We start from the raw sequence: 14,453 nt of genomic DNA on the forward strand, positions 1-14,453 counted from the left end.
GTACTGCACAATGTATTTAATAATTAACTTATCAATACTAGATTAAAAACAAGTTTAATAATTATTAGTGACTCCCTTGAACTTGTTTTGCAGAGCAATGTTTTTCAAAGGAAGGTTTAATATTAGAAGTAGACACTCTGAATTCTTTTTCTACATTAAATTGTCATCTATATTTTGTCTTCAAAGCAGCTACGGCAGAAAATCTGGTTTTGCAAAGGTAGTGTCAAATGGCATAATCAACTTGTTCTTGAATCAAGCACTGAATTGAATTGAATTGCTGATTCACAGATAGTAATTAAGAACACTGATTAGCCATATTTTTAAGTATATTCTTTATTATCTGTATGATGTCGAGTACATGCTTTATGTGTTAATAATTATACTGTATTGCTGTTCGTGTAACTGTAGTTCAATGTATAAAGAATAACTAATTATAATAATACAGTTTAAACATAGCTTAATATAATCAGCTGGAAATTAAGTCAGCAACATGATAACAAACTTGTTTACATTTACATAAAGAAGAACAACAGTAAATATCTTTATTTACATTAAAAATTAAAGAGGAGAGGAAACATACGGGACTGATCATACTGCCCACTAGAAAATCAAATAATGATTTTTTTTCTCCCTTAATATTACATTAAAATATTACAAATAACACTGCTAACAACATCCAGCAATCTTTGAATTGTAATCTCAGTTGAACAGTGTAGACACTGAAAAGTAATATAAAATAATAATCTACACAATACTGTATGTAAATAACAAACAAGCTATTGTTTTATATATATAACAATAGAAATACAATGTAATTAATTCACGTAATTGTACATAACTTATATAAACATAATTTTGTATCTAAAAAGATAAACAAAAACTTACAATGTGCATACTGCAACAATGTCATAACAGAAATGTTTAAATCTGTGTTTAGATATAATATATCATTCGATTAATTATCTAATTATATGATGAATCATAAAGCTTATAATAGATAAATACAACCCATATCTACTTTGTAATAGTTTTAAGTAATTATATAACTTAATGAATAATCTGATTATCTTAATCAGTATTTATCTAGAATTGGATAGATTTAGGGTTTCTTTTATAATGCAGTTTATGAAGCCTTATGCATTAAGATGTATCCAATGGCCAGGGCAATCATGATGTCAATAGGAAATTACATGTATAATCTTTATATCATATTAACTGATATAAATAAAGCTTGGGATTCTAATCCTCAAGCAAATACAATCAAAATCTTGGTGCTTTAATGCAACCAAAAGTAGTCTAAATAGCCTAAGTAGCCTATAATGTATGTGTATAGTTGTATGTATATGTATGTTTGTGTTGTATGTATTTGTACCTAAATGCAGTATAGTAATTAGTCTGTAATGTATAGGAGTATGGGAGTAATATGAAAGTGAAAATTACAGTTACATTAATATAAGTATGCATCTTGGAATATACATTAATACAATACTTAAGAAATATTAAGAAACATATAATGAGAGAACAAAACAAATGAAGTTACAATACAGAACAATACAGAACCAATAAATAATAACAATACAATACCAACAATACAGAACCATAAATAATAGATCAAATAAAACATTGTTACAGATATTATCATGACCTTAAAAAATATGTTACTTATATAAATATATTATTCTAATTATATCCTTTGAGATTGGTAGTAGACATAGTTTATATATGGATCTTTTTAGTAGACCTTTAGTAGTAATTACATCAGCAAACCTCATAACATTATCAGATCAGGATAAACTTGGGTGACAATCCTGGGCTTCCATTGCATGGGAATAGAATCTTCACTGGTGATCAAAACTAAATCTCCAACAGAAAGATTACATGAGGAAATATGCCATTTGTTTCATTGTTGTAAATAGTGCAGATAGTCTTTAGACCATTGTTTCAAAATAGAATGAATGAATCTTTTAAGTAATTGCCAGCATTATAAATGATTGATTTCAATTTTTTTATAACTGGGCTCAGACAGGGACGTAAGTGGACGTCCAATAAGAAAATGTCCTGGTGATAAAGGTCTCTATGGTCTGTAGAAACAGAGAATATGGGACGGGAGTTAAGGTAAGCTTCTATCTGAGTTAAAATTGCATCTAACTCCTCAAAGTTAAGAATCGTTTGTTCTATAACACGATGCATATGAAATTTGACACTCTTAATTGCGTTCTCCCATAAGCTATCAAAATGGGAAGAAGTAGGAGGGATAAATGACCAATTTATTCCGTGTTTACTTGAAAATGATTCAATGACTTGTTCTAAAATTGTCTTATTTAAACAGTTGATATAAATTATAAAGTATGTTTTTTGTAGAGCAAAGGTTAGTGCCATTGTCAGAGAAGATTTAAGAAAAATCTTTTTAAGGCTCCAATAAACGCTTGTGAAGTCAAATCAGGGACTTGTGTTAAATGTATACTCTTAGTTGCAAGACAAATGAAGAGCACAACATAAGCTTTACTCAAAGACTTAAATTGCTGCCCGCCATGGTGCATCATAACTGGACCATTGTAATCCACTGCACAAGCAGAGAATGGCCGGGAAGGAAACACTCTAAAACATGGTAGTTGACCAAGCTGTTAAACTTGGGTTCTTGCATTAAACTTAAAGCAAGTCAAACATTTATTAATGATTGATGAAATAGTTCTTTTGGCATTTAGTATCCAATAATTCTGACGTATCGAGTGATTGTTAACTGAGTACCAGCATGTGGAAACCATAAATGTTTGACCTTAATGATTAGTCTTGTGATGTTAGCATCTGGATGTAATATAATAGGATGTTTCATGTGGTAGTACAATAAAGAGTGTTGTAATCTACCTCCTGCACCTAAGTTATCCAAGTAAACCTAAGTTATCCAAGAAAGGATCCAGGGAAATAAGTTACTATGTTTAACAATAGTTTGATTATTTTTAATACTATGTATCTCATTACCAAAATGAATGGATTGTGATTGTCGCTAGAAGAAGATAAGCGTGTGGTTTAGTTCCTATATAGTTAAAGGACCAGAACTTCATTCTAACTGATTAGACGTAGCATTATGAATGAATCTAAAACAGAAGCTAAATATGTGGAATAGTGTGTGTAAAGATGTATATTTTTGTCTATAATCACGTATGACAGTAGATACACATGACAATATCATAGATTTGCATTTTTCTGCTAAACATTCTGGATTCAAATCGCAATTATTAAAGGCAAAATTATTATTATTTGGCCAACAGGATGAAGATCATGAAAGCCAATCCGGACCATGTCACCAAAATGACATGTCAATTAATTTACTTGGAGAGCAACCCCTAGACAGTACATCAGCAGGATTATCTGACGACTTGATGTAATGCCAAATTGCACTTGCAGTTTTATGTTGGATTTCAGAAAACTCTATTGCTAATGAATTTCTTCCAAATAGATGGTTGTTTATAAATCCAATAAAGTGCAACCATAGAATCAGTATACAAATGTATCTCGTCAAAATGTGTTCTCAACGCATTAGTTACCTTTATTAATAAGCAAGTGAGTAATAAACAGCTACATTCAAGTATTGGTAATGTTATTTGTTTTAAAGGGGCCAGTTTTGATTTTGAGCATAGGAGATTATAGAGAGCTACTTATTTTTATTGATTAAATGAAATACAACTGATTCTATAAAACCAGCCATTGAGATAGTTAGTACTGTATTGGGTAGTGTTTCATCGCAATTGAATTTAATTTACCATAGTAACTGCATAAAATATTTGTGAGAAAATATGGTAGGACAAATAAGTCCTAGAGGATAAAATACACCAGCTATGATGGAGAGGATATTTCTTTTAGTAAAAATTTTATAATTATTGGACTGGGTAACTTGATAAAATAATGTGTCTGAAGTACTATTCCAAAGAATTCCAAAAGTTTGTATGTAATGTTCTTGATTAGATGGAATAGAGGAATTATGATCAAGGGAAGCACTGATGGAGTTGTTTGAAAACCAAGTATGTAATGAAAAACCACACTGTTTTAACAATTTAGCAATATCAGTTTTCAGTTCATTAACATCATCTAAGTTATTTGAACCTGGAATAATGTCAACAACATAAAAGCCATTTCGAATAGTGTTACAAGCTCATAAATAATCATTTTCATTTCCCTTCGCTATTTGAATTAGATATCGTGTAGCTAGGTATGGTGCACAATGTTGGGAAGAAGCGCAAATGGTGTTTATACCTAAAAGCAGAACTGATGATCTGGGGAGGGTCTGCAGACCTCTGTGCTTGTTAAATAATATAGCTAAAATGGTTGAAAGGGCAATTGCCAACAGTTTTATGGAAGAACCTTGCACAAAACAGGGTATCCATAACAATCAAATAATCAATATGGATTTGCTAAAGGTCAGTCTGCCATACAGGTGGTGAATAGAGTGGTGGAATGGACCACTGAGATCAAAAGGGGCACTTGGAGGATGAGAGGCATTCCAGCTCTAGTGTTACTGGATGTCCGGAATGCTTTCGGTTTGGTTCCTTGGAATGTTGTCATGACTGCACTGAAAGACAGAGGCATAAGCGATTACTTGTTGAGACAGATAAGTCAGTATTTGAAGGATGGCTGGGCAGTAGTGGATACATTAGAGGGTAAATTAAACCATCAGCTGTTTGGAGTATTATCACAAGGGCCTGTTTTGAGGTCTCTGTTATGGATTATAACGTTCGATGGAGTACTACAACTTCCTCAGCAGGTTGACATGATAACCTATGCCAATGATTTAGCGGTAATGATTAGCGGCAAGACGGAGGATGTAATCACAGAAAAGATAAATGACTCCCTGTCGCGTATTTCAGAGTGGATGAGAGTGCACGGATTAGAATTGTCTCCTGATAATTGTAAATTTATCGCATTGACGGGCAGACATAGGATCGAACCTATTAGACTCAAAATTGGAGATTACAAAATAAAGGAAGTTAATAAAGCTAAATATCTGGGGGTCACGCTAGACAAAATCTCCCGATTCAGTGAACATGTGCTGATTGTATGTAGTAGAGTTGAAAAACTTTAACTGCGCTGGGAAGGCTGATGACATCGTATGCAGCGCCTATATTCTCCAAGCAAAGGATGATAATGTCGACGATAACATCAATGCTTTACGCGCCCCCCAGTATAGGGAGGTACTGTGAGAGTTAAATGCAATTTATCAATATTGGTGAGTGCACCGTAGATCACTGCTAGATGTGGTGGTGGCGTTTCGGATGATCTCATATGAGGCAGTCTGTGTTCTGGAGGGAGTGCCCTCGATAGATCTTCTGATTAAAGAGCGTTGCTGGATGTACGAAGGAGTTCCTAAGGAGGTGGTCAAAGATAGAATTAACGTAGAATGGCAGGAGAAATGGAATGATAAGGCTGCATGGACCAAAAGATTTATAGTTGATCTAAAAGCATGGTTAAACAGAAAATATAGTGTGGTGGGCTTTTATTTAGCTCAAGTCTTAACTGGACATGACACCTTCAACGAGTTTCTTCACGAGATTGGAAAGCGTGATGTCCCACTATGTATACTGTAATAATTCTGATTCGATGGAGCACACCATATTTAGATGACGGGAATGGAAGGAAGACGGAGAAGCCTCTAACCTTAGCAGAGTGGGTCCAGATCATCTGATCAGTCTCATGCTGACTAATGAAAGCAACTGGGGTGCTGTAGAGGGCTTTGTCAGGCAAGTTCTGCCGAAAAAGGGGTGCCGGTTCCGATGAGCGGGTGGGGAGTCCGGAAGAATGGGAATGGGATTGTCCGGGAGTACAAGGGATAAATAAAAGACCAAGTCCCGGGAACTGGGTGGGGGTCCGGGAGAGACGCAGTCAAGCCTGGCTCTCCCTGCTTCAGTGGTTAGAGGCAAATGGCACGAAATTGTACAGACCGAGACACGGTCTCAGGGAGGGGGTCCGGGAACGACGTAGTCGGCCCCGGACCACCTCCCTGGTCGGGGGGTTGATCTACCATGCCGGACTTTCAGCCGATAGGGGCGGAGAGGCCGCCTTAGAGTAAAAGGGACACTCTCCTGGGCTCAGCTATACTTAATTGTATGCCCGGGCCAGGGGAGTAGGTAAAAAGGTTATGGTGCAGAAGCAGTTATAAGTTACAGCCATAAGCATAAGTTGCAGCAATAAGTTACCGTACGTAGTGCATAGTGTTTTATTTCCTGATCTGGAGAATCACACCATAGTATACATTGTAAGTTTGAATCATTAGGTTTGACTAAAACCTGATGATACATCTTTGTTATGTCTAATGTAATAACATAATTATGGAAAATAGGTCTTGTTATGTAAAATGTCCTCAATAACGTATCATTGAGTAATAGGCCATTAGAAGTTTTAGCCGAACCGTCAAAAACAACCCAAATTTAGTTGTGAGACTAGATGCTTTAAGTACTGGATTGTGGGGTAGATAACACACATTAGATGGTTTAATTAATAAGTCAGATGGGGTAAGTGATGACATATGACCTAACTCTAAATATTTCTGGATGAATGTGGAATAGTCTCTTTTAAGGTTAGGATTATTGGTTAGCCTTTTTTTCTAAATATAAGAACTTGTTCGTAGCATAAACAAAGGAATCACCAATCCTTTATCCTATATATATATCCACAAGTATTGCAAAATTAAACTTCTATGAAACGTATGCTTTGTTTTGTTTCTCATTTCTCATCCATGCAACCACAATGTGCCACAGCGAAGCGTGGCGGGTAGAGCTAGTCTATATATATAAAAATGTTAAGTTCGTTTGTGTACGGCTTCAAAAACTCAAAATGTTCTGCACCGATTGAGCTCAAATTTTAGCACGATATATAACCCGCATCAAAGATTGTTTTCATCTATTTTTAATAAATCTATCTATCTATTTTTAATTTGTACATTTTTAATTTGGAAATGTAAACAAAGGAAAACCAATCAGATCAATGCAAGATGGCCGCTGTCAAACACAACAACCAAATTTCTTTGAATTATATTTAACAGCTAAACATATGTATTTTATTTAAAAAAAAGAAAACACCAAAACAAAAAGAAAAGCCACCAAGAAGGATGTCTTACAGTAAATAAATTAAAACACCCAACTTTCTTATAGCTCAACCAACACCAACAAATGGTGTATCGGTCGGGATTATGGGTATTCGAGGAATGAGGACACATCTTCACCTTTGAAAGGCCCCGTTAAAATCGTTGCTTCCACTACGTTATTCATCAATTTCTTAACTGCAAGTCGCGTGCCGTTGCAGAGTTTTGGCTGATTAATATTCCGCAACAGGATAATTGTCATTTTTTGATCGAACCGTTGCTAGAATCAATCTAATGAGGAATGTTTTCCCAGTTCCTCCTGGCGCATCCAAGAAGAAGGTCCCCCCAACTCCGTCACTGTGACTGATGCGAAAAATAGATAAAAACAATCTTTGATGCGGGTTATATATCGTGCTAAAATTTGAGCTCAATCGGTGCAGAACATTTTGAGTTTTTGAAGCGTACACAAACGAACTTAAAATTTTTATATATAAAGATTTGTGGGCTGCGAAAAAAAGCCCTTAAGTCGTGCGAAAAAACACATCATTTTAAATGCTTAGAAATTACAGAATAATCAAACGACGTTGATTTCAGATGTTAATAAACTGCTAACGTAAGTGGAAGTTGTGCTGCTTCAGTGTACAACGCGATTCTCGAGTATGAATCTACTAATGAATTACGGTCTCCAAAGAAAACAAAACCCCGCAGGTCAATTGAGAAAAAGGTGAGATTTTGATAAAAACGCGATTCGTAAAAAAATTACACGAATTTGAATTATTTAGAAATAGTTTAGCGGTGTATTATGTCCTTTGGAAGAGAATTTGGTTATTGTCTTCGACAACGCTTCTTATCATTAAACGAAAAGAATTCCAGCCGTGTTATAAAAAAACAATGATATCAAAATGTGGCTTAGTTCAAAAGTAATAATTTTTGAAGAGGTTTAAGTTAATGTTCAATCATTGCAAAGGGTTTCGCGTATTCAAAGTAATTATAGTCCTTATAAAATTGGTTTGACACACAACGCCATATTGGTAAGTTGTGTTTTTATTCGGCTCCTAACGAATATGTTTGCCGGCCTCCGTGGCGCGAGTGGTAACGTCTCGGACTTTAATCCGGTGGTGCCGAGTTGGAATCCCCGTCAAGCATGACATTTTCATAAGCTATATAAATCATTCATATCGTCATCTGAAGCAATGCATAACGGTGGTTTCGGAGGTTAGAAAAAACAAAAAAAAAAAAAACGAATACTTAGTTGTGTGGTTTCAGTGTTACTATTTGTGAATTTTGTTCTTTGCTTTTACATAGCAAAGAACGCTAAATGACCAAAAAACGATTGTTTGGTAAAAAAATAACCTAACAAAGGCTTTTTTGGACATTATGTAGGGATATTATTTTCTGTGTATTTGGTTATTTCGACTTTTTTTGTTTGCATAGTCTGAAGTCTATCTGGGCTATAAGAAAGTTGGGTGTTTTAATTTATTTACTGTAAGACATCCTTCTAGGTGGCTTTTATTTTTGTTTTGGTGTTTTTTTTTTTTTTTTTTTTTTTTAATAAAATACATATGTTAGCTGTTAAATATAATTCAAAGAAATTTGGTCGTTGTGTTTTACAGCGGCCATCTTGCATTGATCTGATTGGTTTTCCTTTGTTTACATTTCCAAATTAAAAATAGATAGATAGATTTATTAAAAATAGATAAAAACAATCTTTGATGTGGGTTATATATCGTGCTAAAATTTGAGCTCAATCAGTGCAGAACATTTTGAGTTTTTGAAGCCGTACACAAACGAAGTTAACATTTTTATATATATAGATATATATTTATATCCTACCGGTTATCAAATTGTTGTCACCAAATTTACATGTAATGACGCCACAAATCTATCTTCATCATTTCGAGTAAAATAAAATAGAATATGTTTTTCATATAAAAAATTTTCTTTAAGTGAAATATCACTATTAATTTCTTCGGTCTTTCAAAATTTCTCGATTATATTAGAGAGGTCTGTAGAATCTTTACAAGAAAGAAACGATGTAATAGAATTATTGCCGTTAACCTTATTAGGAATACAACCGCTAACTACATTTTGTTTTTGGAGAATAGGATATTTAAAATTTTGAATAAATTTCCCAATCGTAACAGATTTCGTTGAACTATTTCGTTCACCATTTCGACGAAATGGTCTTGTTTTTAGTGCAGAAAACTCATCATCTACTCCTGCCCAAAATTCAAAGAATGATTTATTACTAAATTGTTTTTTGATATTGTCACTTGCCATTAAATCTATGAAGATTTCTTCTTTGGCAATTGAGTATTTTGAAATGTATCCCTAACCCATTTGTAACTTACTACAAAGATATCATCAGCAAGAAAATACATTTTAGAATTCTTTGCCATCATAGCTAAATGATTTTCAGTGGTTACAAAAACAACTTTCACATGTTGTTATTCAGCCTTGTATGTCTTAGAACATTCAACCACTTTTGCAAATATTTCTAGGTTGAAGGATGGCAAGCCATCCTTCAACCTAGAAATGTGTTCAAATTGTGTACATAAAGGACAATCCTAAGAGCGTTAAGATTACTGCTAATGAGAGTTTTACCAAAGACCAAATCAAGGACAACGATAGGATCAAACAGTATCCGATAATGACTGTGACTACAAGACCTTCTCAGGCCACATATGATCATATACAATGTCCCTTGAAGTATAGAGGAAAAAGATTTTTTGGAAGCGGTGCGATCACAAAACACTAGTTGTAACAGCTCTGAAAAGTTTGCTGGCGCGTTTAAGACTCCATTTCAGGTAGATAACAGGGGTAGTAGTACTGTGCATTATGTTGTAGAGGTAGATAAGGGTTTTCGTCAAGATTTTCTTAATCAGGGTGGTTAGTTGCTTATAGATTTTCATTCTTCTTAAGATTAAAGATTATTTGAGAGTGAGTAGGTGCTTCCAATATAATGGCTTAGGGCATGTGGCTAAGGTATGTAAAGGAAAGGAACTTTGTTCTTATTGTGGTGGTGAGGGTCATCAAGTGAAGGATTGCCTGACCAAGCAGAAAGTGGGATCTCCAATCTGTATTAACTGTTCTCGAGTTGGGAAGTCAGCATTATATGATTATAGATCTGATGAATGTCCCGCGCATGTTTGTTCGTGGGATATGTTGCGACACAAAATTGATTTTTAGATTTACAGTTACATGGTTCACAGACTGTGAGTATAATGATAGATCATCATTTTGAGATTATAGTGTCAAAAAAAGATGTTCAGATGTCTTTTCTTGACACTACTTTAATGGAGAATTACTTTCCTGACAGTTGAATAGTATTTTGGGCTGACAGCAACTACACAGAACTCTATAAAGCTCATGGTGTGAGGGGGGAGGGGTTTCCCTTATTGTGTTATAAAATTCACTCTTTTAGGGGAATGATTTAGAGCTTACTACAGAATCTGTTTGGGTTTGAGACAACCAACATCTCTATTTGGGCTTTTAGTTGGCAACCATTATTTCAGCTCCAACAACTGTCCTGAGGTGCTGAAAGAAATTTTTATTTGCTATGCAGCAAATTAATTTGGAGTAATATAGAATTGTGACAGTGGGTGACTGCAATGTGCCTGTGGTTAATTGAAACATTTGCTCCCTCAGACCTGAAATTCAGTGTTATGCAAGGAAGAAGGCTGAGGCCCTCTTTAAGTTTATGAATGATACATGACTCAATCAATGTAATCTCCACCTGCCACAGAGTCATACTTCAATCTTGTTTTATCTAATATTGATAAAATGGGTGAAACACCATTCCCTGGCGTTCGGACCGTGGAACCCGAAGATACAGACCGAGTGGTTTCTCGAATGGCATTAAAGAAGGCACCGGGGATTGACCAACTTGACCCGGATATTTTCCATCATTTATTGCCTGTCATAAGAGAGCCACTCGGCAGACTGTTCACGGGATGCCTAAGCTGGGGCTGCTTTCCGGCTTGCTGGAAGGTTGCTTTGGTAAGGGCTTTCCTGAAACCTGGAAAGGATTCTGGTGAGGTCGGCAGTTATCGACCCATCAGCCTCTTGCCGGTTCTCGGCAAGTTGCTTGAAAGGCTGGTTGTGGAACGTCTCGAAGAAAGCATCGATATGAGCTGTATTCTAAATCGAGGCGAATACGGGTTCATGAAAGGGGTTGGCACCGAGGATTGCATCTTAAATGCTCTTACCGAGGTGGAAAGCGCCGACTGCAAATATGTTTTGGCTATTTTTATTGATATAGAGGCAGCATTTCCTTCCTTGTGTTGGAGTTCTGTCCTCTATGCTTTGGAACGCCGCGATGTTCCCGAAGCCATACAAGCCGTGTTACGAGACTACTTGTCTAACCTTACGGCTCTGTTTAAGGATACGCACCTAGTTGTGGAAAAATCCGTCACCAGGGGAAGCCCGCAGGGTTCCGTTCTCGGTCCCCTGCTGTGGAACCTGGTGTTCGACGGGTTTCTGGGGTTGACATTCCCAGAAGGAGTCACGGCCCAGGCTTTCGCCGATGACTGTCTCCTTTTAGTTCGTGGAAATTCACGACTACAGCTAGAAAGCAGAGCGCAGGCGGCTTTGTCAACAGCCGAAGGCTGGATGGACATACAAAATTTAAAGATTTCTTTGCCCAAGACGAAGTTTATGCTTCTGAAGGGCGCAGACAAATTATCATGCAGTCGAAACCCCCACATTAAGTATAAAGGCTGTGTAATCAGCCGAGTAAGGGTTCATAAGTACCTAGGTGTTTTGTTTGATGACAAGTTGCTTTTTAGCAACCACATTAAACATGTTGCGGCGGACTCTGTCTCTGTGATCCACAAACTTAGAAGGGTTGCTCGGAAAGACTACGGGCTGTCTGGTCGCCAAATGTACTTGGTGTACCGAGGTGTCTTCGAGAGTATGATCGCATGCGCGGCGCCAGTTTGGGCGCACAGGTTGGATAGAAATAGAGCACTGCTTCTAAATTTAAGGAGTGCCCAGCGCAGAGCCTTAATTGTATGCACCGGTGTATTTAAAACAGCCTCCTACGAGGCTACTACTGTATTGGGAAAGGCTCTCGCAATCGATTTAGTGGTGAAAGTTCGAGCAGCCATGTGGAAGTTGCTCGGAAGAGGTCGGGAAACCGAGGTATTTGGGATGCGGTTTCGGGCCGGGCTAGAACCGGAACGGAACGGCTATCACAATACACCGGGTCTAAATTTCGAACAGTTGCCCATTTCCCGCCTGCGGAAGATGCTTTGGAGCCTCGCGATGGAGGCATGGCAGCATGAATGGCACACCACGACTAAGGGAAGATCTCTGTATAGATTTATACAGGATCTGGGGGGATGGTAAGCCTCGAGTTCATTTTTAAGGGCGGCGGGTGCCGAAGTGCTCACCAACCATGTGAATTTGATGCAATATCTGTTCAGGTTTCGCCTAGCGGCTGATGAGTTGTGTGTCTGCGGGGAGGTCCAGTCGAACGAACATCTAATGTTCGACTGCTCTGCTCTTGTGGGGGCCAGAGACCGGGCCACCCTGGAACTTAGAGGTCAGGTCACTTTATGCGGTGAGCCGCATTGTCGGACCGTGTGGGAGTTCCTCGATGAGGTTGCGATGTTCAACCGTCATCTTTAGATTGTTTAATTTAAATGGGATTTATTGATTCCTGTAGCGTGTCTGTGGGAAGTTTTCCTTGAAATAATGACTGCCATCAGCCAGTAATAAGCTCCAAGCGCTTTAAATGGTGGACAGGCACTAGCTGGCAAATAGCGACCGAGGCGTGTCGGCTCAAATTGCCGTCTTTTTAACTTATAACTTTTTTAGTTTTAAATTGTAACACGGGGTTCGCCTCCCCGATCTAGTTTTAATGTGACAAGTGAGCGGTAGGGACACAGCTGTACGGCACCCAGCTTAACCGCTCACGCAAGATAGGAGCTCACTAGGATCATTAGGAATAACGAGGTCGCAAATCTATTTTTGAGGCACAGTAGCCGTTATTTGGCACGGAACATTTGGTCTATGCTCTAGGGCGACCGAATAAGGTGGTGACGGGAGAGATGCCAGCTAACCAAATTATCTAATGTTGATGTGAATGCAGACATGGATATTGTCATCTCATTTATCCTGATGTCCCCATGATGCTCTTGCAGTGAATGTGGCAAAGAGAATGGAAGACATTAAATCTTCCAGGCCATATCTTGACTAGCCTAGAGGTGACTATCACTATTTATGATGCTGTAAAAGACACAGACTGAAGTGTAGTGTATTTTTCTTCAAATATTAGTGAAGCTGCCTTTTCTTTCTGTGAAACTCTAAATATCAAAATTAGCAATTATGTTCCTGTTGAAAGACAAAATCAAATTCCTTTCCAGACTGGTTTTCCAGAGAACTCGTTAAGATTCTTAAGAGTAAGAAAGTAGCACATCACAACTTTAAGAGAACAATTTAGTTACTTTTTATAATGAGTTCGCTATGTTAAGAAAAAAGATTAAGGATCTGCTATGGAGGGATCAAAAAGATAGAGGAAGAGCTTAAAGTAAAGACTGAAAACCTATTTAAATAAGTGAAATCCTTCACATATTTTCAGTCTGTCTACCAACCAGCGAATAATAAATATAAATCTAATTGTATTAATGACCATCGCATTACTGATACAGTAGATGTTCCTCATATTACTGAAGAAAGAGTGTAGTGTGAGATTAAGAATGCAATCTGCTGGTACTGGTAGTGATGACATCCCATCTTTATGATTAAAGGTATGCAAAGCTGATTTCACCTATTTTGTCATGAATTTTTAATGTCAGTCTCGATTCTGGTAAATTTTCTGATTATTGTAAAAGGGCACTCCCTAGTTTCACCTATTTCCAAGAAAGATGATCTCCAGATTTCTTCTAATTATAGACCTGTCTCTGTTTGAATGTGGTCGCAAAAGTCTTTGAAAGAGTTGTTAATGGCCACCTCTGTGATTCATTTAATAAATATACTGATCAATACCAGCATATTTTTGTGCAGGAGGTCAAATACCAAAGACAGGTTGATGACATCTACTTTCATTTTAGGAAGGGGTCAAAAGTTCTATGATGAGATGGATCCATTCATATTTGTCTGATAGAATTTTTCAAGTGAATATGACTGGTGAAATATGTCATATAAGCAATATATGATATATAATAAATAATATATGATATGATAAGCAATATATTCGTTGCAATATTTAGCATTCCACAGGGGTCAACATTGGGATCACTTTTGTTTATTATTTTTATAAATGACACTGGAAATGATGTAAAATCAAAGCTAAGCAATATATTCGTTGCAATATTTAGCATTCCACAGGGGTCAACATTGGGATCACTTTTGTTTATTATTTCTATAAGTGACACTG

The sequence above is a fragment of the Lycorma delicatula genome, chromosome 9 (assembly GCF_047948215.1).
Source record: "Lycorma delicatula isolate Av1 chromosome 9, ASM4794821v1, whole genome shotgun sequence".
Lineage (NCBI taxonomy): Eukaryota > Metazoa > Arthropoda > Insecta > Hemiptera > Fulgoridae > Lycorma > Lycorma delicatula.